Source organism: Panthera tigris, chromosome A2, assembly GCF_018350195.1.
Source record: "Panthera tigris isolate Pti1 chromosome A2, P.tigris_Pti1_mat1.1, whole genome shotgun sequence".
Classification (NCBI taxonomy): domain Eukaryota; kingdom Metazoa; phylum Chordata; class Mammalia; order Carnivora; family Felidae; genus Panthera; species Panthera tigris.
This window is the reverse complement of record NC_056661.1, coordinates 150,963,407-150,989,699: the sequence shown is the minus strand read 5'-3', so window position 1 is coordinate 150,989,699 and position 26,293 is coordinate 150,963,407. Positions and strand designations below refer to the sequence as shown.

The following is a 26,293-nucleotide window of genomic DNA, read 5'->3' as shown; positions in this document are numbered from 1 at the left end:
GAGGCTTACATGTGAATCTCTGATGCCTCCCCTTTTGAAAAAAAAAAAAAATAACTGATTAAAAGGTCTACTTGTAGAGATACCTCTTTGTCCCTAGCCGGCGCCTTCATGGGACGTCTGTCCAGGTAGCAGTCAACGTAAGAGCCCAAAGTTTCTAAGAACTACTTGCCACAAAACAATGCTTCTAATTTAGGGGTTTGGTATGGTTCTAAGCAAATGTCCACGTTAAGAGTTATACGAGTCGCTTAGTAGATATTTATCAGATTGAAGGGATGCAACCTGGGAACTGGGGAAGATGGAAGTATATTTTGCCACCATTCGGGGAGGATGCCATCAAATGATGAGCTTCAAGGCAGTAACGGGAAGCAAGAACCGATGAATACCAGAAAATCTCAAAAGTTCCTTCTTGAAATGTTGGGGGAAATTTGTTTTACACTTTGGAATTAGTAATGCAATACTTTTGTCACATCTGTATCAAAAATATCCATCTATGTGTTATTCAAACAACCCCAGCTGTATTACCTTAGCACCGTTTCTCAATGAAACTTTATGGAAATCTAGAAAGCCGCCCAGCGCAGCCTCTGAGTTTTACAAAGCCCAGAGTTTGAGCTACCTTCAGCCCCCAAAACTCTTGGGTGTCAAAGACATGTCACTAAATAGGTCACTAAAGGCACCAAGGAAGCCCAAGAAGGAAAAGCCCCCTAAAGGAAAGTGAAATTTAATTGGGAACCTTCAGACATCTGTCACTCTTTGTGACAAGCGCAAGAAAGGACTGCTCACATTTGTGACGCGCAGGTGGGACAGGACTGACAGCCGAAGAAACCAGAGCTGGGTGCAGGGGAGGGGTTTTGAGCGTGGGGAGGAATGAGGGTGTCCTTTTGAAGATTGGGCTTTTTCATCCCGAATATCATTAAAAAACAAAACAAACAAAAAGCCTGGGGCCAAAATGGTATCCTCATATGCTATCAGCTGTCCATCGAAGCGGCCCTTGCTATGGGGTGTGCACCCACCGAAAACACAGGTCAGGCATAAAGTTTGGAAAAGAGAGGTCGTGCTAAAACAAAAACAAAACACCTGCTAAAAACAAAACACCGTTTCATCTCCCGGCTCCAACCCGTGCCGGGGAGAGCGCGGCCCCGGAGACTCCTGCCTTTAATGAGCTTCCCAATCAGCTCGCGAGGGAAAGGCGCGCTCCCTCCCTCGCCCAGCCTGCGTCCTCGCCCTGCCCGCTCCGCTCATCCCTCCCCTTCTCCATTTGCCTTCCGTTCCCTCCCCGGCAGGGCGCAGCGCAGGCAGAGGCAGGACCGGCTTCCCCGCCCGCCGGTCCCAAACCCCGCCGAGGGAGCCGCAGAGCGGAGGACCCGCCGAAGCGGGGACAGGGAAGCGGGACCCCCGGGGGCGTCACCGTCCGGGAGCGAGGGCGCACGCAGCAGCCGCGCGCGGGCAGCGGCCACCGGCACCGGACCGAGCGCACAGCCTCGCCCCGTTCAACAAAGGCAGCCCGGGCGCGTGCGGCGTTCGCAACTCCAAGTAAGTGGGGAGCCGCGCGGTTCTCCGCGGCGGCCCCGGGCCGCGCGCCTTGACCGTCGCCCACTTGCGCGGGCGCCGGCCGCCGCCGGCGCGGGGAGCGGGGAGAGGCTGCCCGGCGTCTTGGCTGGGGGAGGGGGGGGAGCTGCCTCCAAAACGGATTTGCTCCGGAGGACGCCAGCTGAGGCGCATCCGGGGGGAGCCGGGTCTGGGAGTCCGCGGGCCGTGGGTGAGTGGGAGGAGAGCGGCTTTGGCCGTGGGGTGCGTGCGTCGGGACCGTGTGCCCGCTTCCAGCTGGGGACCGTGCCGGGGCTTCGCGTTCCTGAAACCTGCCTTGGGAGGTGTGTCCGTGGCTGCGAGAGAAGTGAGAGGAAGGGAGGCGCCCGAGCAAGCCGGGCTCGTTTTCCCGGCCTTTCTCCGCTGGCACCTGGGCTTGTCAGCTGCGGGTTCTCCGCTGGCTCTTGTGGGTACGGGCGGGGCTGCTGCGCCCAGCCCGGGGGACCTTTAGAATCTCTCCCCGAGCAGCGACGCTCCTTGTCCTGCCCGCCAGCCCAGGACCGGCCCTAGAAATGGTCAAGTCCAAAGTTTAAAAGGCACACCTTAGACCCGGCTCTCGGTTGAATGCTGAGTTTAATAATAACTGCCTTGTTCGCAGGCACTTGAACTTGGTGGTTCACTCCTGTAAAGCTAGGGTGTATTTTATTTTACGAAATTTCCCGGATCCTTACTTTTCGAGTTGATGTTTTCTAATTAACGTTTTGAAAGCAAGAAATGGATTCCACTCCTTCCCTCCCCACTTAACATACAAAACGTAAAACTTCCTCTCTTGAACACACACACACACCTTTCTCCTCAACGAAACACACACACACACCTCTATACACATTTTGCTGCTGTTAACTCCTTTCTCTGCTAACAGCTGCTTTGTAAGTTTGGGGATACGCTGGAAGCATAGCAGGGGCAGGGGGTGGGGAGAGGTGGCGGGAGACAGGTGAAGGGACAGTGGGCTGGTTATCAATTTCCCTTTTAGCATCCTTCATGCTTAGCAAAAGCTAAGGCATTTTGCTTTAGCAGCTTGAGAAAGGTGGTGTGTGTGTGCTGGCGTGACTGGCCTGGGAGGAGATTCGGCAACTGTGGAGAAAAGCTTTCCAACTAATAACATCATGAAGCAACGTCTTGATCCCAGGCCAGCGTGAAGTTGATTCAACAGCAGAACCCGCTTAGCCTAATTGATAGGTGGAGATATTACGAGGTATGGGTAGGGAAACAAAAGAAGGGTCTCCCAACACAGAAAATAAAGCACGTATTTTCCATCGCCCTTGTGTATGTTTGTAAGTAAATTATACACTTTAAAGCCCAAAGCCTTAAAAAACACTTGCAGTCCCGTGAAGTTCAAAGGAAATAAGAGGGGATGTCCGCTCTTTCCCCCTTTTTGTGATATAAGCTACCTTAGAACGGCAATGCTTGTACTCCCTGGTTGAAACTAGAGGATGAGATTTTTTTTTTCTTATTTTATCTTAAAAACCACCCTTTTATTTTAACATCTTACTAAATATTTTAATAGCCACCGTGATTCTGTGCTATAAGCAACTTCCGCGCTGTGAGTTCTCTAACTGTACCTTACATCTTCGGAAGGCCAGCTTTCTTCCCCTACTGTTTCCGCACCGCCTTTAGGACCGTTTTCATGTCATCAGTGAAATCTATGAGGAACACCCTCCCCCGAAGCCGTAGGGGGCCATAAGGTGCTCTGTTTCAGCTGGTCACTTGTGGAGACAAGTGCCTTGCATTTACGAAGCCAGAGCTGTGTTAATGCCCAGTCAACATCCCGTTACGGTGTAACTCATATTACCTGACATTTAAATGAGGTATTATAGTGAATGAGCGTGATTTAACCGTATGTAGAGTATAACATCTGTATCACATAATAATACATGGTTCTGTGGGTCCCTAGACCTCTTTCCATGATATTTGCAGTAATAAATTTACAAATTTATTGACAGCTTCCACATACCTTATTTGGTCTTTGCATACAGCAATATGTAGCAGGATACTTTTTTTTTTTTTTTTTTTTTTTGGAGCGCACAAGTAGGGGAGAGGCAGAGAGGGCACAGAGGATCGGATGTGGGCTCTGTGCAGACAGGCTGACAGCAGTGAGCCCCCTGTGGGGCTCAAACTCAGGAACCGTGAGATCATGACCTGAGCTGAAGTCTGAGGCACAAGGGCAACCAAATGAACCCCCCAGGTGCCCCCATACTTTTCTTTTTTTAAAATGCATTTTTTTCTCTAGTAAAGCCACTGGCTTTGTTTGAATTTTCATGAAACTTGATCATTGGAAATAACCTGAGAGAAATAAGGTCCCCAAATAGTGTAATCGCTCTCATCGTGAAGATCCGTCTTAGAAATGAAATAGTTTAAGTTTAAATGTTTTTCTTTTCCTTTGAAGATACTCTTGCTTTCTCATTTAAGTGACTTCTCACATGGATTCTGATCCCATTTCTGTTTGACATGTGGTTTTTTTTTTTTTTTTCTGTTACTCTTGAAAATTTTCTCAGGAGACTGAGTTTATTGACCTGATCACCATGGCATGTGTGGTAAGCTAACGGCTGATTGAGGTCCAGAAGTCAGAATTCAGGTTCTCCAAACGCTCGTGCATTTAATACGGTGGCCTAGGGATAAGGGGAGATGTCCTTGACTTCTCTCCTGAAGGTATTGTCCAGATTGAGAGCACCCAAGGGACCAGAGAGCAAGCTCGGTCTACACCTGAGCACAGCTCATAGCTTTTTCTGGAGCCTCGGCAGAGTCCAGGGTCTCCAATGATGCTGTTCCGTTGCTGGAAGGCTGAATGAGGCTTCTCTAAAAAGTTAAGGAATATTTTCTCCTTTGACTACACTTCTAATGAATCATCAGAAGAATTTTTGTCTTCTCTTGGCACAAGGCCATGCCATTGCCCTGAGGTAAAATAATATGCAGATACGGATCGTCTCTTTGGGAGCTTTGCCGGCTTTTTTCTCTCCGGAGTCAACTAGCCTGAGCAGAATTTGGACCACAGCCTTACTTTGGAAAGTTGTTTTTCATTCTTGATGTTTATGGCCAATTCAAGTTTCCATCCTTCGAGCCATTTTTCCATGCACCTCGTGCCGTTCTTGTATGTGGCATAGTTTTTGCAGTGTCATACGATCTTTCTAGAATGTCAAATATAACAAGCCTTTTGTTTCAGTTTTAGTATTTGGTTAAAAAAAAAGTTAAAATTCCTGTGGTTTAAAAGAGTAGCTATAATGTAACATTATCAGAGGGCATTATATATATTTATGGTAACATGTGGATTTGATTATGTAGCTCACATTTACCACAGATCCCATTCTTTTTTTTTTTTTTTTTTTTTTTTTTATGAGAGAGAGAGAGCATGAGTGAGGGAGGGCAGAGAGAGGGAGACAGAGGATCCAGTGGAGAAGTGGGCTCCACGCTAACAGCAGAGTCCAATGTGGGGCTTGAACTCACCGACATGAGACCTGAGCTGAAGTGGTCAGACGCTTAACCTACTGAGCCACGCAGGCACCCCCACGAGTCCCATTCTTAAGGGTAGGCAAGGAATACAGGGAAGAGTTCATGCCTGAGATATTTTGAGAAATAAAATGTGATTTCTTCTACTGGGATTTATTAGCCATTTCTTCACGGTGGGTTTAGGTAAAGTGACATCTCAAAAAAAAAAAAAAAAAAAAAAAAAGCCTCCTGATGTGTTTCCTGAAAGCAGAATTCTTAGATTCTTAAACTTCATACTTAGTGAAAAAAAAAAAATTGTATATTAATTTTAAAAAAAGTGAGTCCTAGTAACTGACACTGTGCTGTCAATTCTAAGAACTGTGTTTACCACAAACCGAAATGTTACTTCGGAGACAAACAGAATGTTGTATTCCTAACCTGTTGCTTCCACTGCTTCCAACTTTAGCCCTTCCCCTTCCCGCCCCACTCTGGCTCTCACTTCTCCTTTTCTCCTTTTCTCCTTTTCTCCTTTTCTCCTTTTCTCCTTTTCTCCTTTTCTCCTTTTCTCCTTTTCTCCTTTTCTCCTTTTCTCCTTTTCTCCTTTTCTCCTTTTCATTGATCCTGTTGTCCTCCTTCCCATGCAACAAGCCCCACGATGTCTTGCTCAGTTCCTTGGCCGTGTCTGCGGTGGCATATACCCATTCATGTACCTGTGGATCAGGAAGGGTGGCCCGTATGCATGGAAAAGCTGGGGGTCGCTGGAGGAAATTTTTACGTTTTTCTGATCTGATTCCCTCAACATTGTTCTCGGGGCCAGTGTGCTCTCTGGGCACTTCTGGGCGCTTTCCGTTTTGACTAAGACCCTGGCTGGGATCCGCGTGTGCTTCCGTCACTGCTCACTAGCAGAGGTGTTGGCTTCATTCTCCTCTCGGCTTCTCCACTTCTGTGGAGCGAGGATTCCTCGATTCCTCGCCTCCCTCCGCCCGGGTCCTGCCTCAACAATGCAGTGTTGACTCGCTCCTCTGGCGAGTCAATTTAACTGTAATAAACAACGTTTTTATATACAGGCTAGATGCCTAATACCGTGCTAGACAACGTAAAATAAACATCACGCAGAGGTTCTTTTTTTTTTTTCTTTATTTTTTTATGTTTATTTTTTGAGAGGGAGAGCATGAGCAGGGAGGGGCAGAAAGAGAGGGGGACAGAGGATCTGAAGCAGGTTTTGCATTAGCACACTGACCGCGGTAACCCCAATGTGGGGCAGGAACCCACAAACCGAACCTGAGATCGTGACCTGAGCTGAAGCCAGAGGCTATACTGGCTGAGTCACCCAGGCGGCCCTCCAGAGTTGCTTTTCTTTAGGGCTTACAGTTTTACAATTCCAAACACTTTGTGTATGGAAATGATGGTAATTGATGAAATCCTGTATTACAAATTCGCTTAAAAGAGATGTCAAACAGTGAAAATCCATTATGCGCCCCCCCGCCACCCCCCAACTCCACATCTCTGAGAAAAAGGCTTTACACGTCACAGGTCATTTCATCCAACAAATGGCTTTTTACATTTCTTGCTTTTCCTTAGCGTTGCAGCAACATTGCTTACCCACACTGCCTCCTTATGATTCTCTTTTACAGAAATCTCCTTGGCATATTACCTTAATTTTTTCCCCAACTTCCTTGGCCACTCCTCTCAGGTTTGGTTTTGTGTTGTTTACTTCTTTGTCCCTCAACTTCCAAATGTGGACATTCTTTTGGAAATATTCAGTTTCCTCCCAACCCACCACCCCCCCTTCCTCCAAATGCTTCAGTATTGATCATGACCCTTTGAGTTTCTCTTCCAATTTTCATGAGAAAACTCAAATCTCTCCATTCTCTATTGAGTTTTGGTGTCATGTTTAAAAAAAAATTTTTTTTTAAATGAACACTGAAGGGGATGCTTTGAGCACAACCCTACTTGGGGAAAGAGATTGAAGTAAAGGACTTATTTTATTCTTAACACTAACAGACTTCCATAGATATTGACGGTCCTATTATATGTCAGGGTTATATAGTTATGTAAGCTTCAAACAGCTTATGGGCTACTCAGTGTATGTGTTAATATCCTTAGAATTAGTATACAACACAAGTTAGAGTAAGATATGTACCACAAATTACTACAACGCAAGTTAGAGTAACATATGGACATACAAAATTTTTGTCCTAGACAGTTCCAGCAACAAAGTGATTTAAAAAACAAAAAGAAAACCCATTTTCTTGAGAAAGAGGGAAGTGTAACTCGTAAAAGGCTAAATGGAGAAGGTGATAATATTTATTTCGAAAGCATCGCTGTGTTTTGGTTACTTTAATGTCATTTATCCTGGAAGAGAAATTGAACTCCCGATTCCTTTGTGTTTTCATTTCACATTTGCCACATAATAAATAGAGAAGAAAGGAAGTGACTGAAAGTGACATCTTAGAATTCAGTCTGAGTTATTTAGAATAAATATACTGTTAGAGATTTGACACATCACCCTAGATATTCTCCTTAGGAAAACTTATACCAGACATGAGATGACGGTCCTTCGGTGGAAATATAGACATGGAGGAAAAGAGAGCAAATCCTCTAACTGGGGCTGTGGAATTTTGAGTTTGGACGTCAGAGGCGCGCAGGGAAGGTTTCGAAGGCAAATCTGCCCTCTAGGTGGAGCTCTGCTTTTCCCCTGCTCTATCTTCCACTTCTTCATCACCCTTTCCAGTTACTTGCCTTTCGCAGCAGGGTTGGCCCTGAAAGAGCTCTTCCTTTCTCTATCATAATTACTCACCGTTACCACCAGCGCCACCCCATCCACACCACGCACCCTTGAAGGCCGGGACTCTCGTTCATCTCCAGAACCCTACAGTATCTAGCACAGGACCTTGAAAATGACCAATACCGTCTGGCAAAGGAGTGAGGCAATGAACAAATGACTCTGAATACCATTCTCTGTGCCTCTCCTGCCCTGGTCACCTTGACGATCTGTCCTCTAATGTGCGATCCCTCTAAACATCACCTGGTAGCAATTCCTTATTTAAAGCCGAGCACCTGCATTCTCAGCCCCAAACTGCTACAAGAAGCCTCTGCATCTCTCATTTCTTTACCTCCTTCATTCTAAAAGTCAAATAAGCCTTCTAGTTCTCTGGAGTGTCTTCCTAATCCTACTTCTCCTCGTCCACTTTATGCCCAAACCTCGGATGGTATCTGACTCAGAGCTACCTCCGTAACAGAGATGTCTGGCTTACCTCTTCTTTAACCATAGAATTCAAAGCTACAAGACTGATCACTTGAAGTATTATTTTCATCAGAACTTCGACGTGGCCTTAAAACATTTGCTATTCAGAACTTTATACTTTTATTTTTGCATATGTTTGTAACAGTTCTACTTAGGCTGAGCAGTTTTTTTTTTAATTGATATAGTTAAGCTTTGAGAGGTCCAGGTGACCCCCATTAACTGCCATACAAGTATTAAAAACCAAAGTCTTAAAATTCTCAGTTTGGGCATTTTTTTTTCTTCTCTAGAATATAATGCCATTTCTTCCTTTGGCTGATCAGTTTTATGTCCCAGGCCCCTCTGATATCAAACCCAAACTCCCATGTAGGTACAGTAAGGGGCCCAGTAACCTAGGGTAGTGGTTCCCTGTCTTTAATGTTTATCAGAATAACTAGAGTCATGTATTAGCACCCAGATGCCTGGGGCCCATCCCCATGGATTCTGACTTGAGAGGTAGAATCCAGGAACCTGAGCATGTGACAGGTTGTCTGGATGCAGGTGATGCATTAGAAACGTGAGCCCTAACACTCCGGTATTTGAGCTCTAGGGTCTAGAAAATGAAGGTAGAAACCACAGTGACGCTTATTACTAGCTATGTGATCATCAGCAAATACGATGGATTTTCTTTAATTGTCTTATCTCTCCTTTTAATGTGAGCACTAATGCTTACCTTGCAAGACTGATATGAGTATTAATCTAGAAAATGAGTGTGACGGACCGAACCCAGAGTCTGACGGCTAGGGAGAGTTTGATGAGGATGGTGAAGGGGTTCATTATGGTGATGGAGTACCAATGACCCTGCCCTCCCCCACTGCTTTTATTTCTCGTGCCCAGCAGGGTTCTCAAACATACAGACAGAGACCTGGGTGAGACCCTCTCCTTCTTGAAATGTTTCTCCTGTCCACGCTCCCTGATCATTCTCTGTAAATGCAGCTACCAAACCTCTTTCCTCTGAGAAGCAACACGCAGACCATGTGGCCATGCTTAAGGCCTGGAGTCTCCAGATCAGACCGTTGACCTTGACCTTTCTTGTAGTGTCTAGGAGAACACTGTGCATACAGCCCCCAGTCCAGGTGTGGCCACCCCATTGCTGACGCTGGTGGTGGTGCCCATCAGCACGTCCTTTTTGAATCCTCCTGCCACCAAGGAGACATCAGCTCAGAGGAAGGAGTCAAGGTTAAGATGCAGAAGCCCACATCATTTCACTGCAGTTTTGCTTGTTGTTGGGTATAGGATGGTGCATATGTCCCCGAATCTCCTGGAACCTCAGGATTTCTTTTAGCTGTCAGATCACAGTGATGACGGTGACGACTTTACCTGCTTTGCCGACCTCACGGGTTGGGGACACAGGTAAATTGTGACGTTGCAACGTTTATACACTGTAAACTGTGACGCTAAATGTGAGCTATTAGTGATAAGATCAGTGGAGCCAGTTCTGTACTTCTCTTTCGCCAGTTCTGCTGCTTGTCATTGTCGTTTGCTGAGGACACCTAGACACTGCTTAAGGTACCCGAAGGTAAGTGTGACCCGATGGAGTGAGTGGGAGGAGAGATGTGCGAAGGGTGTGAAAAAAAGAAAATGAGTCCTATTAAAAGAAAAAAAAAAAAAAAGACAAGAAGACAATCCTAAGAAAGTCTAACCTAAAATGGTTTTGCATTCTTATGCTAAATGTTCTAGTTGTTCCTAAACGTTGTAAAGGAGACATACTGGCTTTTTCAGTTATTTTCCCTAAACTTCGGTCTTTGCAGTTGACTAGCAACACCGTGTTTACATGGTACCAGGTGCTTCTCATGCTGAACGTGCATTTCAGTCACCTGGAGATCTTGCAAAAATGCAGATTCGGATGTGGTAGGCTTCTCGGAGACTCTTAGAGCCCGCCCTTCTCAGGAGCTCCCCAGCCATAGAGGTGCCGCTGGGCTGGGGACCTCACTTGGAGTGGCCAGCCATCAGAGTCAAGTTCAACAAACTTGGGACGGATCAGAACTCCCCAGTCATGACATCCAGAGCTTAATACAAACGTTGAGGGTCATTGGCCATAACCCTTCTTGCTACGTGCACACCTTTCGCTCGTGCCCATGCTTCATGTCCAAATATGTACCTTGTGGTTGTTTATGAAAGAAACTTGCAATCACCATCTGAATTACTCGAGGGAAAGGCCTGTTGGATTCAGAGGCCCCCTGCCAGGTGCATACTAGGGCCTCATTCCCAGTGCTTTCCCTGGAGAAGGGAGAATTGATCCAACTGCTGCCTTCTCAATTTGCCTGAAAAAGCTAGTGAGAAGTGTTTAGGAAACTTCATTCTTAATATGAAAAGGATATAATGTAATTTGTCTTCTTTGTGCTAGAATATTCTCTGCCTTAGGTTTCGAACATGTATCATTGTCTTTGACCATCCCTTCCCTGCTGGAATGGAAGTTGAGCAGGTGCCAGCCATTCGTGTGACTTCCAAGAAGAACCTGGGCTGCCCAGAGAAGGAGCCAGAGACTTTTGCCTCAGAGCCCAGGTTTAATCACTGAGGATGTTCATATGTCGGTTAACATTCTTAGGCAACAGAAACTCTTCACTCAAGCTAAAAACATATGGAGGCCATACAAAATTTTGAAACGGTGTTTTTGTACTGGCCTCCCTTATTTGCTGATAATACAACATTTTGTAAACCTCGCCCTGAGACGATCGCTCCCAGTAGCAGAAAATCATCCCCCAGGTTTTGATACGTAGGGGTCTTTGTTTCTGATTGTCAGAACATCGGAGGGGCTCCAGTGGGCATCTGCCAGCTGGTCCTAGGGGGTGTCCCTGGTAAGCCAGAGTAGGATCTTTGGCTTAAAAGAAATACCCAGCCGCTTTGGAGAATAGTATGCGAGGATCCATTCTGTCCTTCAAAAAATATGTTCCACAAAAAAAAGAAAAAAGTTGCCTTGGGTGTGGGATACATTTCTTTAGGTATGGTCCAAGGGGTGTAACTGAGGAAGCCCGAAGCTGCTCTAGGAGGGAAAGCAGGCAGTTTATTAGACAATGTTAACAGGGTTAGGTCCTTTAACTTGAAAACAAAAGACCTTCTTCCTATCCTCTTACTTACAATGTACATTCAACTATTAAATTCAGTGCCTTTGGCAATATTCAGAATCTCAAATACAGCTCAATACATGTCAGATGTGTGAAAAGGTTGATTAATTTTAATTCTGTGGAAAAAAAGTGAAAAGCGTTTTTCAATATTATATTTGTTATTAGAAAAACAGAAATATTTACCTGAAAAAACATCATTTTTTCTCATTCTAGAAAAATGTGTTCATGGTATAAGACAATCACATTTTTAAAAATTATTAAAAAACTCATAGCCTTGCTCAAAATAGATGCTATTAACAGTCTGATATACATGTACAGTTTTACTGAAGTAACTTTAAAATTAGTTGTATGAATAATTGTATATCCTGCTTTTAAATCAACATAATGCACGTTACATATTGTTAAAATTTTTTTTAATATTTATTTATTTTTGAGAGAGAGAGAACACAAGCGTGGAGGGGCAGAGAGAGAGAGGGAAACACAGAATCTGAGGCAGGCTTCAGGCTCCCGAGCTGTCAGCACAGAGCCCAAGGTGGGGCTCAAACCCACGAACTATGAGATCATGCCCTGAGCGGAAGTCAGATCTGCTCAACCAACTGAGCCACCCAGGTGCCCCTTGAGCTACATCTTTGATAGCTTTACGCGCATTACTGTGCATTTGTTTTTACTAAATGGGCCCATTAAGATGGAAATTCAATTTATTTGTCTTGACCTGGATAAATATGAATCCTGAAAAAAAAAAAAAAGCTTAGTACCAACTAGCATTTAAATTTAAAGAAATGTAAACAAAATAATAAAAGCTGAGTAAATTACTATTACAGACTCTCATAAAAAAGTTGGAAGTAGAAAATTGAAAACAAACAAACATAATCCCTTGAAGCAAACAAAAAAATCTTTGTTCCAGCAAAGGATGTGCCGTTTAGCCTGGAACAAGTAATCCTGTGGAACTTACTGCGTGCCAGTGAAAGGTCAAGCTGAGTAAACAGTATCTTCCAGTCTTACCCTTGAGGACCCTTCCAGATCCATATCCTGGGGAAGGGGGCGGGGGCAAAAGTCTCCGCAGGGACACCACAGCTGCCTGATCCCACCCGGGTCCACTCTAACCCCTTGAGCAGCTCCCAGGAAGCTGGGGGACCTTCTGGGCTGTTCTGGGGCTGAGGCTGGGCCTAAGGCACCGCAGGTGGGCAACATGGCAGGCGTAAACCTTTTGATGCCTATGGCTCTTTGATGCACTGGCACCCAATGGGGAGTTGTTTATTTGCCCTGTTGTCATTGGGAACGACTGATGCACAAATTGACTCTAGTTTCAAGCGAGTCTGATCAAATTTGGGTGTGACAACCGCATTCCCGATTGTAGAGGGCGCGCGGTAGTTAAGTGCTTTGATTGTCTTTGCTGGTATTGGGCTTCCCAGCAACTTGAGTCTGAAATGATTTTTTAGCCTTTTTTAAATAGCGGCTTTAGTTCTGACAGCTCCGGATCACAGAGCTTGCCCTCTGATACGTGATATCTGGGGATTTGAAGATGTACTTCAAGGCTGTCGTAAATGAATTTGGTTTGGGGAAAGAGATCAAAAGCAATTCGGCAGGAGTAAGTGGGGAGAGGTGGATTTCTGACCGATTTCTCTCAAAATAGATCCACATTTCCTAAAAGCAGTCTAACTCTGGGTTTCTAACGTCTCACCCCGGGGATGTTCTCTTGGAAGAGGTTAACATGAGAGCGGTTAACTTCAAAGGCAGCAGAACCAACAGACAAAAGAAATGGAAGTGGACTGGATCAGAAACTTTAGGGAAAATGTCCAAAACCTGATGGTCGGAAGTCCTGGACTTGCGGAGAGGAACTTCAGGCTTCCCAAAAAATTCTAGTAGATACATTTGAAGTTTCCTCCACTGTGGAGGAACCACAGATGGGAGGGTCCCATCTGGCTCTGGTGGAGTTTGTTGGGTTTCTCTGGGCTGGATTTGTTTGCTTTCCCAGTCCCCTGGGTTCTAGGTGCCTCTTGGTATAATAATGCCATGAAGTCAGTCCAGCTCTGACTGTGGAGCAACCCTGCCCCCTCCTCGTTCTCCTCCGAGAAGCTTTCGAAGAAAAAAACAGTAGCAGCTCTTCCAGTGAAGAGTTCTTACCGCAGATGGAACCTGAACAATCCTGGGTGCAGGACCGTGAGGTAGACCATCCGGTCGCTGGAACCAACGCCTGCCTGAAGTTGCACATCTCTAACCCACCGTTTCCATCCATTTCTCCTCCCCGCTCAGGGGGGTTCATGAAAGGGGATCAAGGAGGAGACAGAGAAGCTCGCTTCCACGGGCTGGAGCACAGCAGGATCCGGGCCCAGGGCTTAGCTGTACACATGCCAGTGAGCTGCCTGGGTTAGTTTTCTCCCTTGCCTTCCATTCACCAGCTAGAATGTGTGATGTTAAGTATCTCGTTTGAATCAGAAAAAAATTCAGGCTTGGCCCTTCCTATTAAAAAGTCCAATTTTATTTCGAAGGACAGATTATCATCCCCCTGGCTTCTTCCCACCTACATTGACATCGTCCTTACCTGATTACCAAGGCCATATCAAGGTGTAGCTAGGTTTACTATCGTCCATTAGGATGTGAGCAGCATCTGAAAACAAGTACAGAGTAGGGCAAAGGTGGGACTGCTCTTCTTAGGGCAATTTCAGTGTATCTTTGGCGAGGAAGATCAGCCTAAGTATTAGAGGCTGTTTTTCTCAAAAGGGAATGAATTTCATTGCTCATCATCTAGCGTGATAGGGGATCGCCTGCCTCTGTTCTCGGTGTGGTGTAAGCAAAGTCACACTCTGTTCCTTGAGAGTGTTCAATATTTCTGTCTGTTACGACTCCTAGTGCTGCAGTGAGCTTGGGGTGTCCTTTAGGCTTGCAGAGAGGCCAGGAAGCCCTGAACGGGCAGAGGTGACCAATGTGGCAGTGAGTTGCAGACTAACCAGGAAGGCTTTAAGGAACCTCTAACAACACTCTACCAGCAAGTGGAAATGGAGAAACCGTGAGACACTGGCTTATCCGGTAAGTTTGACTCTTTCTAACATAAAGATGACCAAATGCCCAATGAGGAGCACCATGTGAATTGAGGGATATCTGAGGAACATACTAGAAAGAATAAGACCTACAGATGTTGACTGGGGTTTGCTGAGGCACGTCTGCAGATCTTCCGATTTGTTCCGCAAGAGAGCATCCAGCTGACGACGTTTCTCTTTGTAGCTCCGCGTATGAAGATGCTTCGGTCGTTCAGTCATTTTGGATCATTGGTCCCTTGTATTGAAAGGAACTCGTTGTAGTCTGAGCATCTGTGGTCATGTGTTAGGTCACTGAATCTCCTTGTTCTGGACTCTACTGCTACCTAGCAGTATCTAGTTCTTTATCAGTGCCAAAATAGCAACTGGCACAGAGCAGGTACTCAGTTCACACTTGTTGCCTAGAATTAAGGTAACAGTTTACCTAGTTTCTGCTCTCCCCATCCCTACTACTCTCCCTCCACCAACCCTGGCAAGATTTAATATTACTTGGCTGCCCTGCCCAAAAATTGTGACATGAGCGATTGTTTGGTTCAGCGTCTCCAGCTTTTCTTTTCTGCTCTATCCTTCATAGTCAGGGTTATTTCCGTTATCAATGTTCAGGCACCCAGCGGCTTGCCTTCTGCTCTTATATGAAGACATCTTGTATCCGGGCTTCATGCTGGCCATTGGCATTCCTAGCTTCCCTTGATGTGCTCTAGGGGCGCATGGCAATCAGTCAAGTTCAGGACCTGCCAGCACCTCTGAGGTGCTATTTCTAGGAACTTCCAGGGCCAGACTTTGTCCCTTGACACCAGCTACTTCTAGAAGCTGCAGACCTTGTTTGCTCTTTGTGCCTTATTTCCTCCCGTGCTTCCTTTCCGAGCACGATCCACCGACTGGAATAACGATGTCTAATGTTTGTTGGGTGCTTTCTGCGTGATGGACACGGTGCTAGGACTCTACATTCAGTTCCAGATACAAGGCTCCCAACAACCCTGCGGGAGAAAGACCATTTTCCTTCTTAGTTTCAAAACGAGGAACCGGAGTCTCACAGTGGTTAAGTGACTTGCTAAAGGTCACAAGCTGGCGAAAGGGAGGACTGATATCGGAGTCCAAATGTTTCCAACTACAAAGCTCTTCAACACCGTGACGTTCTACCTCTTTCTGTCTGTCCTGTGACCAGGGGCCAGTGAGTATCTGAAGAGGTTTTGGTGCGATGCTCCCTCTTTCCCCTAGCCGGGGCCCAGAAATGGGCCCGTCCTGTGTAATTTATTTCAACCTCACTACAACCGGGAGCGTACCCTCTCTTGGACAAAGAATTCTGTCATTAGGCTAGACCACTTTGCGTATGAGAGCGTTTTGGTTCATTCTCCATTGTTTTCACAAGCATCACTTTGCCTGGTTTGGTGGCTTCCCTGGCCCGCGCTGAGGAAGGGGACAGGGTGATCGCGGGCAGGAGGGTGTCTGGAGGATGCTCCGTCTGTCCCTGCGGCGTGCTGTCACCTGACTAAATCGTTTGTTCGACTGCCGCGTTCCGGCCCCGGGGGAGGCCACAATGCCGGGTTTGTTTGTGTTCGAGAGCCTCTGGCTTGGATTAGCAGCTAGCTTCAATGCAGCTGAACATACAATAGGGACCAGAGGATGGGGGAAAAAAAAAAAATCCCGCGACAGTTTCCCATTGGAAAGCGTTCACTATCAAACTTGGACGTCCGGCAGTGGGGCACAGGTGGACAGAGGCTGGGAAAGACTGGGGGGTGGATTCTCCCTGCCCCGCAGCCCGTTGTGTGCGATGAAGTCCCTCGTCTACGCGGGGCGTTGAGCCCTATTCCTCTGGACGTCGCTAACCATTAAGGTTGGAGACTGGTGTTGATGTGGTTTGACGAGCGGCAAAGCCCGGAAGACTGAAGAGCATGAAGGATCCCCATAGTCATCAGTCCCGGGGTAAAAGCAAAAGCGGGGTGGAAAGGATACACCTTCTTAAAGGGCTAGTCCCACAGTAAGGGAAAAAAGAAAGTTGGTACCTTGGCCTCATGGAAGAGGTAAACAGTAACTGTGACCCTCATTTTCTCACTGGAAGAAGTGGGAAGTGTTTTATTTCATAGCATAGGCAGAGGTAGGGATTTGTGTACCAGAGGCAAACTGATAACAGAATTTTATTTCTTCTCATTAAATTAAACCTTTTAGCCTAAGCGCCCTATTCACTGGTAGCTGAATCAGAAGATATCTGCCCGAATTATAGACCCCTCTCTATCCTTAGAGGAGGATTAATGCGGTGAGAATTTTTAGCCATTAGGATATTCGTCTGAGACCCTGTGCGTGTTTCAGAAGGACACCATCCGTTATCTTAGCCCGTAGGTACCTCTTTTGGGTCCTCATAAGAGGGACAAAGCACACTTGTAATTAGAAACCCATACAGTATAGCATACGATGAATTGGGAAAAGAGCGGTTCAATCAAGTCATCCAGAGGAAGAAGGCATTCTGAGGTGGAGAGGCAAAGGGAGGCTGCTTGAGGCAGTAGGCTTTGCAAAGCCAGGGTGCTTTTGTAGGTGGCAGAGGGCAGGGGGAAGCACTCTAGGTGAGGGGTGGAGAAAGGGGACAGCCAAGCGGATGCCAAAATCAGAATATGGGGGAACAGACTGCAGGTGGGTCTGATTTGTGCAGTAAGGACAGAGAGTAAGAACAGAAAGAAGTGTTTGGTGACCATACCAAGGTGGCTGAATGAAGGCCCACCTGCTTGAAATCTACTGGGTTAGTTAGTAGGGAATCGCTGAAGATTCTCCCCAGGCAAGGAAGGGGAAAAAAGTGGTAGAGTATAAGAAAGATGATTTTTGCAGAAGTCCTAGACGAGGGGTGGAGAAACTCAGGTTTTAAAGAGCAGTCCTCTGTGTTCTACCCCTCAAGCCCTTGATCTTTTCAAATTCTGGCAATCCCATTCACGCTTGAGCGTTTTGTTTAAATACCATCTCCTCCGTGAAAATTGTCTTTATTTCCCCCCGTTGAAATGAATACTTCTTTTTCTGTTCCACACCTTTTGTGATTTCTCTTAGAGTTTTCATTCATTCATTCATTCATTCATTCATTCATTCATAATTACGCAAAGAACACAATGTGCTGAACTCTATGGTAAGTACTAGGAATACAGAGATGAATACGACCCATTCCCTGGCTTCACATCCCACAGTCTGGTTGGGGGATAGGCTTGTAAGTCAGGGCAGTGTCGGCGCAGTGATCTGGGTATGCGCTTCTGAAAGTCCAGAGGAGAGACGCCTAATTCAGCTGGGGGTGGATTCAAAGCAGGCTTCTGGGAGCCTCTGGTTTCTGGTTTCTCCTGACTTGTGTTTAAAGCCTAAAGAAGATGAGGGAGAAAGAGGGCGATTTAGGTAGAGGCAATGGTGTGAATCCTGGCTTCCTTATCTTTAACAGTTACTTTAAGTGACCTGTCTCTTCCCTATTGAACTGTGGATCTCATTCCTCAATGCTTGGGCACAGTACCGAATGAATGAATGAATGAATGAATGAATGAATGAATGAATGAATGAATTCATTTTTTATGCCTTGGTATAACTAGGTACCTAAGAGGGATCCTTTCTGGAGACACTATGAAGGAAAAGAAAGGCCATATGAAGTCTAGATGTTAGGAAGAAGGTGGGCACTTGAAGGGTGATTGGAAAATGCGATGTTGAGCTGACCAGTTTGGGAGAATTCTGGTGCCACGGACAGAACAAAGAGATCTAGGGAAAGAGTTGATTTAGGGGAAGAGGCAGATGTCCTGAGCCTGCAGAAATTGTGGCGAGATGGGATTACCCTCAGAACCAAGCTTGAGCTGGACCCACGTGTCCCAGGTCTCTCTGAACTTTTGCGGGCACGCCCAGTGTCTAGGGAGGCCGTTTGATGAGCATGAGCCCCAGGTGTGTCACATGGGGTCAGTGGTAACCAGGCTCCTTCTTGTACCTTCTATCCCAGGAGATCTTGCAACATATCCTACAATGAGGTAAGACCACGTCAGCAATTTTATTTTCTGGAGAGTATTTTTTCATTACTTGGCTTTTTGTTTTAAATTTTCTGTGGGTGTGTCATTTTTCTAGAAAGCTCTGCACTCAGCTCTAGGCACTTCACGCGGAAAGGTTTGAAGCTGCTCTTCTAAAAGAGATCAGTTGGCCTCCGAGAGCCTTCTGTAATTCGAGTGACTGCCTTTGAGGTGCACACCAATCACTCACACCGAGATGCCTGCTCCTTCCCTGAAACTGCTCGTTTTCCTTTGCTCATATGAATGATCGTGTGCCCGTCGTGGGTAGAGTCATTACTGTGCAGCCAGTGGAAAAAGGTAGTTACTCATGAAACGCAACACCAGAGTGACAATGAAAGCCAGATTGTTAGGGCTCCACAAATTTGGATGAGAATATGTGGAGAAAAACAGGAGCTGGGCCCTCAGAGGGAGAAGGGTTCTGTGTTGAAAGGGCTCCTGTCTTGGGAGGATGTTTTGCACGACGACGATGGCTTCTCTGCTGTCCACAGTCGGCACCTCTTCCTCCGCACACCCTGCTGGGATATGGAGACTCTCCGTTCCTTTCTGGTATTTTCTTTATCCAACCCCAGGGATCTTCTTCAGCAGAGTGGAGGTAAATGGATCATTTTTTTTTTCCCCTGCTTTAAAAACTATTTTTTCAGCTTTGCTAAAGGAAAATAAAGCTCAGGAAGTCACAATTGTCTGGTTTCCAATCCAATTTGAGTCAGAAGAGGCAGGAAATGTCCTGGGGATAGAGATTAGAGAAGATATTTTCTAAGAAGGCCTTTTAGCCCGGCATATATTATATTTAAAAGTGTTCCAGATTAGAGGTTAGTCTGCAGATTCTGGTCCAAGTAATCTGGGGCTTATGAGGGGGAAATCTTGTGATTTCATGGAGGTTTTGCCTCCTCTGGTTCCTCTGACCAGTAAGCTCTGTCAGGTTGCATCGGTTATAATACAATTAGGAATCTTTGATCTGCAGCTTTCCCACTTGATCTTAAAAAAATCACATTCTTTAGGCTTCTCTATCATGGAGCCAACAACTAACATCTAGGTTATATTTTACCCTTTGCAAATTGCTTTCATAGGTCCTGTCGCATTTTGTCCTCAAAACAGGTGTATGAGATCAGGCTGAATATGTTTACCCCTTACACAGATGAGGCAAAGGGAGACTTGTCCAAAGTTTGTCCACGAAGGAAGAATTGGAGTTACCGCACCCACCGCATAGGAGAGTTGGGGGAGTTTTCATATGTGTGGAAGTAGTTTGTGAAATAATTCAAGGAAGTTTGGTATTCTTTTCTTTGCGGTATGTAGATTCTGTGGCTTAAAACACTGGCTCATCCAATGCTTTTTAAAGATGGTTCACCTGCACTCGAATCTAATAGAGCCTCATCCTCCACCTTTGAGGTCAGAACCTTTAGGTGAGGGCTTCGGAATGGGAATTTTTAACCAGGCCAATTCGTAATCAGCAAAGTTGGAGAAAGTGTGTGTGCACGCACGTGCGTGCGTGTTACTTTTCACCATATGTCTGTTGAGAACAGAGTCTATTGGGATGCTGGCTCTCTTCCAGAAATTATTGAAAATAGATTCTAGGTTCTGGACCAGACTCTAAGACTGGCTAACTTTGTGTTTGAATTAAACTACTTGAATTTTGCAGGCTTCCATATCCTTAATTGTAGAATAAGGGGGCTCAACTCAAAGATACCCGGAAGCACGTGGGCTCAGTGTCTGTGTTCTTGCCAGATTTTGGTTCCTGAGCCTTTTCTCGCTCTCCATGGAATAGCCTTCTGATGGTGTTTAAGTCAGCGGTTCTTTAAATTGGGGTTCCTCAGGGGTGCCTGGGGGGGGCTCAGTCGGTGAAGTGTCTCTTGATTTCAGCTCAGGTGATGCTCTTATGGTTCATGAGCTCGAGCCCCGCACATAGGGCTCCGCTCTAACAGCACAGAGCCTGCCTGGGATTCTCTCTCTCTGTCTCTCTCTCTCTGCTCCTCCCCCACACTCACATGTAGGCGTGCTCGCGCTCTCTCTCTCTCTCTCTCTCTCTCTCTCAAAAGTAAATAAACTTAAAAAATGAAAGATTTATTTAAAAAATTGGGGTCCTTCAGCAGCAAAAGGTTCACCTGGGAGCTTGCTAAAAAGGCACATTCTCAGGTACCAACTCAATCCTACTAACTCAGTAACTCTGAGGGCGGGAGCAGCATGCTGTGGTTTCATAAGCCCTCCAGGTGCTTATAATCGATGATTCAAGTTTGAGAACCACCAGCTGAAGCGTTTCTGATCCTGGCCAGAAAATGCAAATCTGTAACTTTATAATCACAACATTAGGTTTTCCTAGACCTAGGCTGTGACGGAAAATGAGCTCCTGTCTGTTTCCCAGGAAAAGACAATAAGAAAAAGTATAATCTCTCTTTTATAATCCATGACTTCTGAGAGTAAAAACCCAATTTTCCATGTTTCTAAAGTAGCTTCTCCCATACATACAGGTATGTAGAGGTCATAGGAATACTTGGCAGAGGAATGGGATTTTCCATGATAGGCACTGTTTACTTTGCATGGTTCCAGTACGCATGAATTTTGGAGGCCGCAGGTTAGTGAGTTAACACTAATCTCCCAATAACATGGTTTAAATTTTAGTATATTAACCATCAGTAACTGTATGTGGTACACATTTCATTCTAGCTACTCAGTCCACAAGTGACTGCATAAGGAACATATTTGCTTTATAATTGGTGACCAGTCACATCACTTCTTTGATCGTTCATCCAGATTTGTCACCTTGCACCTGTCACTTGTGTTATGCAAGGACAGTGAAGAGGGTAGCCTTCTAGCCTCCTTGTCTCCCAGCATCAACCCACATGCCATTTTTCAAAAATGGATGATTAGCAGGCACCTGGGTGGCTCAGTCGGTTAAGCGTTCCACTTCAGGTCATGATCTCATAGTTCGTGGGGTTGAGCCCTCAGTGGTCTCTGTGCTCACAGCTCAGAGCCTGGTGCCTGCTTCAGATCCTGTGTCTCCCTCTCTCTCTGTCCTCCCCTTCCCTGCTCATGCTCTCTTGCTCTCTCTTTCTCTCTCTGTTTCAAAAACAAACATTAAAAAAAATCTGTAAATAGAACCTTAACTCCAAAGTATGATAATTTTTCTTCCATAACTTAAGTGTTAAGCAATATTTTAGTTTTCTGATTACCTATATTTAAATATAGGATCGTATGTTTGGATTCCAAAGGCTATGGCTGTACTTCAGCTAAGAAGTGAATAATAAATCGTGTCTGGATGAGAAGAGGAAATCATATTCTGATGTCCATAAGAAAAAAAAGAGCCACTGAAACTTTAGTCAATATCTGGCAAAGATAATATTATGATAGAGAAATTATCAACTCACATCTTTAATATCTTTTATCACCTATCATCTAGGAGCTTGGCATCAGTGAGAAAACATTGATGATGGGAGAAATATTGCTACTATTGCCATATAAATGTATATATATATATATAGAGAGAGAGAGAGAGAGAGAGAGAATATATATATATATAGAGAGAGAATATATATATATATATAGAGAGAGAATATATATAGAGAGAAAATATATTGAGAATATATATGTATTTTACATATTATAGAGAGAAAGCAAGAGAAATCGATATAAAAAAGCTATATAAAAATATTTGGTTAAAAATTTCTGAAACCAAACCAAAATTCAAAGCATATTTGGATTACAGGATTTTCTTTTTACAAAACAAACATGCCTTTGATCCTTAGCCAAGCTGTGAGCAGGTATAAAGCCTGCCCTGAACCTTGGAGCTGGATGGGGAGACAGCGTGGGCAGGGCACTTCTCGGCAGGGTGAGCTGTGCACGTGTCCTATAATTCAGCGCCGGCCACGGCACGGACACAAGGTCGGCGATGGCAAGGGACGCCGGCCAGCTGTGGGATTGTCGCTTGAACTGTCCGTCACTTGGATGCTCTGAACGGGACACCTGTGGACACAAAGTGCATTGCCAAAGACTCATTATGGAGCCACAGCACCTACCGCGCACTGCAAAGCTTGCTTTGAGCCTGTGAAACATCAAGCCAGAAGTGAAAGCACAGAGGGGTCTCCCAATCCCAGCTTGCTCTGCAGGACCAATGGCCACATCAGGACCTCTAAAGAGGAATAACGAGGTCTCCCAAGGGCCAGGTTGGCAATAGGCTGTGGGAACGGAGAAGCCAGGGTGCTATTTTGTGGAAGGCTCTTGCTGTTAGGAATAAAATTCACTTGACAAGCTCACGTCAGAAAATCAAGACAAAGTGTATAATGCAAACTTGAAAACGATCCACAGTGTTAGAAACGTTTGTTTTCTCTATTCAGTGTCCAGTGTCCTATTGGACTCATTTGTGCATTAGCTCTTTATGCCATTTAAACATTTTCCAGGGGTGTTTCCCCCCCTTTCTGTCTCTACTAGAGCTTTAAGTTTGGGATGGAATAAGTGTGTTCATAATCGTCAATAACTACGTATTAAGGCAGAGACAGGTATTAAACTTGGCAAAGAAAATGGCAATATGAAATTCCCTAGATTGTCTGAAGTGACTGGTTGATAATCGACTACAGTGGGTGGGTTAGTTAGGAAATACAGTCCACAGTTTTCACGGGACAGAAGAACGTTCAAGAAAGATTGTACACACCAGTGTGTGGCTCGTAATTTTCTTTCGGGCAAGTGAGTGAGCGTGAGGAAGGGGGCCGTGGGGCATGGGTCAGTGGCAGCGAATGACGAGTAGAAAAAGAAAAAATAAGACTCTTATTTCTCCATGGCATGGAATAACAACAGCAACAACAATAATAAAGTTGAGGGTGCTCAAACATTGTCATTTAAATATGAATCTATAGGTTGGCGTCTTCCAAGTAGGCAAGTGCATATTGAACACATATATGTATGTAGCATGCAAGGGAATTTCAGAGCTGGAAAGAGGGAGGGATTTGTTTTCTGCCTCTTACAGTATTGTGGGCACACGGACCTGTGGATTTTTTTTAAGTTTATTTATTTTGAGAGAGAGCGAGTAGGGGAGGGGCAGGGAGAGAGAGGGGGATGGGGTCCCAAGCAGGCTCTATACTGACAGCGCAGAGCCTGAGGTGGGGCTCAAACCCACAAACTGTGGGATCATGACCTGAGCTGACCAAGAGTTGGATGTTTAACCGACTAAGCCACGCAGGTGCCCCAACATGTGGATTTTTAATTGGTGGAATGTGTATCCAGGGGGCCAGTCAAGGAAGCCAGTAGTATTGAGTAGAGACGGAAAAAAAATGCCCCAGGCCATCTCGGCAGTCCTTTTGACCTCTTGAGGTCACGGAAGTCCTCCCCTACCTGTAGAAAAACACAATGTCGATGAGTCCCGGCGAATCTGGCGAGGCTGGAGAGCGGCACCGTGTCCTGCCCTCTTCAGCGAGATAGCACAGGCCTTGCGCCCAGCCTCTGGGCCCTGGAGTCTGGGAGGCTTGTCCTTCTCCTCATCTGTGCAGGTTAATGCCCTTTGTGTGCCAAGAGACAGTCTGAGATCTCAGATTCTGATAAAATGGCAACAAAGCCCTACAGGGGAGAAATCCTGAGTTTTCCATTTCAGTGACTACGGAGGAAGCTGAACAGCCAAAAAAAAACAAAAAAAAAACAAAAAACAAAACAAAACTGTGAGCTGTTTGAGGAGGGCCGTTGCTGTCTCGGTGAAATGACAAAGAGATGTTTGCTTTCAGTCCCTTGGAGTGCCTTGCCATAATGTCAAGTTTAAGAAGCGATTCAAGAAAGAGCTCTCAGGTTGTGGGTATTCAAGTCACGCCCTCTTTTGAGGCTTAAGCTTCCAGGGAAATGGAAGGGGGGTGGGTGGAAACTAACCTTTGTAACATCTAACATTTTTCTTTTCTCTTTAAAAAATATTTATTTTGAGAGAGAGTAAGTGTGCGGGGGGAGGGGCAGAGAGAGGGAGGGAGAGAGAATCCCATGCAGGCTCCCTGCTGTCAGCACGGAGCCCAAAGCAGTGCTGGATCCCATGAACTGTGAGATCATGACCCGAGCCGAAATCCAGAGTCAGGTGCTCAACTGACTGAGCTCCCCAGGCGCCCCATCGTAATAGCTGCCATTTTTCGAGCCGGGCAATCTGATAAATCCTTTATGTATATGACGTCCCTTAATCCTCACAATAGTTCTCTAAGGTGGGAACTAATTAATCCCACTTCAAAGATGAGAAAGTTGAGGCTGAGAGCTCCTAAGTGAAATGCACACGGTGTTTGGGTTAGTAGGTGAGGTGATGGAAAGTGTGTGTGTGCCTTGCTCCAGAACTCAAGTTGTCAGCAGTCTCCCAATATCCCTACAGTACGTGGCTGGGGGTCGGGGGGAGGGCTGAGGTAGAGAAATAGAGGAATCGGAAAGATCTCCGTTGAGTAATGTGAAAAGAGAGAGACAAACGGCAGTGGTCACAAATGTGCCAGAGAACAAGCAAGGAGACTTGGGTGCTGGTGGAGGCAGGTTGATGCTACGCATCGAGTGCCATGCTTCTTTTTTCATGGACCTTATGCGGGGTTGTTATCCCATTTCATCAATAAGGAAAATGAGGTCTCAGGGCAAGTCGATTTCTCAGTCATCAGCCCGTATTCAGCAAAGGCGAGATTTGAACTCGGGTTGTCTGATTCCAAAACTGGCGCTATGTTTCCAGCCTCCCCGTTGAGTGAAGCAAACCCCCTGAAAGGTAGACGGGGAGCAGCATACCATCCAGAAAAGCCTGTGGCCATTTGTCCATTGACTTACTCGTTCAGAGCACACACATCTACGTGTTGGGTCTCCGGAAAGGAACGCAAAGCTAAATGGAGCAGAGAGCCTGTCATTTGTTGTCTTAAAATTATAATGATGAGCCCAAAGTATATAAAAATTAATATTTAATGTGGAGTCACATATGATAAAAGGCTACAGAGAAGAATCTGTAGAAGGCTACCCGGCTTCCCTATTCTTTGAAGTGTCTGAAGTTCGTGAAGTTACTACGATCATGGCCAGCATGGGACCAATGAGATGGTGCAATTCTTGGCCCATGGCAGACCTTCATCTCCAGTGGGCTCTCTGCCACTAGATTCCTTCTTGTGAACAAAGGGTCAAGTCCGCATTATCCAGAACATCCTCTTTCAGCCCTCCAGCCAACCCGACCATCCATTCCTCAAGCTCCAGCTGTACTTAACCATGTCAACCCTTCTCAGCATGTGCTTTGTCGCTCACTTTCTCATTTGACACATCTTCTTCCTGCAAAGACTGCCAACTATATGCCGATTGAAAAAAATCTCACCAGAGCACTTACCCTACAGGGCATCACTATGCACACACTGAGTGCTCTACGTGCAATCATTTCACCGTATTTAATTAAGGTAATCCACCAGGAAGGCTCTGTGGAGCCAGAGACAGAAAGAAAGGAAACATGATTACCTATCATGGCATTCACTGGTGTGGGACTGGAACCTCGTGAAGTTTCCGGGTCGCATGAAAAGGAAGTCGGTGAGTTCTGGAGTCTAGAGGATTTCCCAAAGTTGGGACTTCGGTGTGTCTGTGGCCAGGAGTTTTGGGGTAGGGGGGTTGCCATGTTGGGCACCTCTGGGATTCCCCTTACACCCTTTACCCACACCCTCGCACCCACCGCTCATTTAGGAAGAATGAAGAAGAAATTGTGATTTCAGGGGCGCCTGGATGTTTATAATCCTGGGTTTTTAAATTTAACCCTCGATAACCACCTGGGGAGAAACCTAAACATCCCATTCCGACCCCTGCACCGAGGATACCAGAGAATGGAAGGACAAAAGTTGTTCAGGTCCAGAGACGAGGGCCAGGAGGAGGGGGCTAGAGCCCGAGTCTGCCTTCCCAGCTCTCTGCTCGCCTCACACTCCGCCGGGGGCTCTTTCATCCAGCCTGACA

At 45.8% G+C, this 26,293-nt stretch overlaps 1 protein-coding gene across 2 annotated transcripts in view; it reads left to right on the top strand.

Moving 5' to 3' along the window:
* The first annotated feature begins 1,453 nt into the window (after positions 1 to 1,453).
* PTN (pleiotrophin) overlaps positions 1,454 to 26,293 on the top strand; it is a 100,118-nt gene continuing 75,278 nt past the window's right edge. For both annotated transcript variants that reach the window (XM_042973188.1, XM_042973182.1), the window contains exon 1: positions 1,454 to 1,530. The gene's annotated coding sequence lies outside the window, so the exon portion shown is untranslated. The remainder of the gene's footprint in view (positions 1,531 to 26,293) is intronic.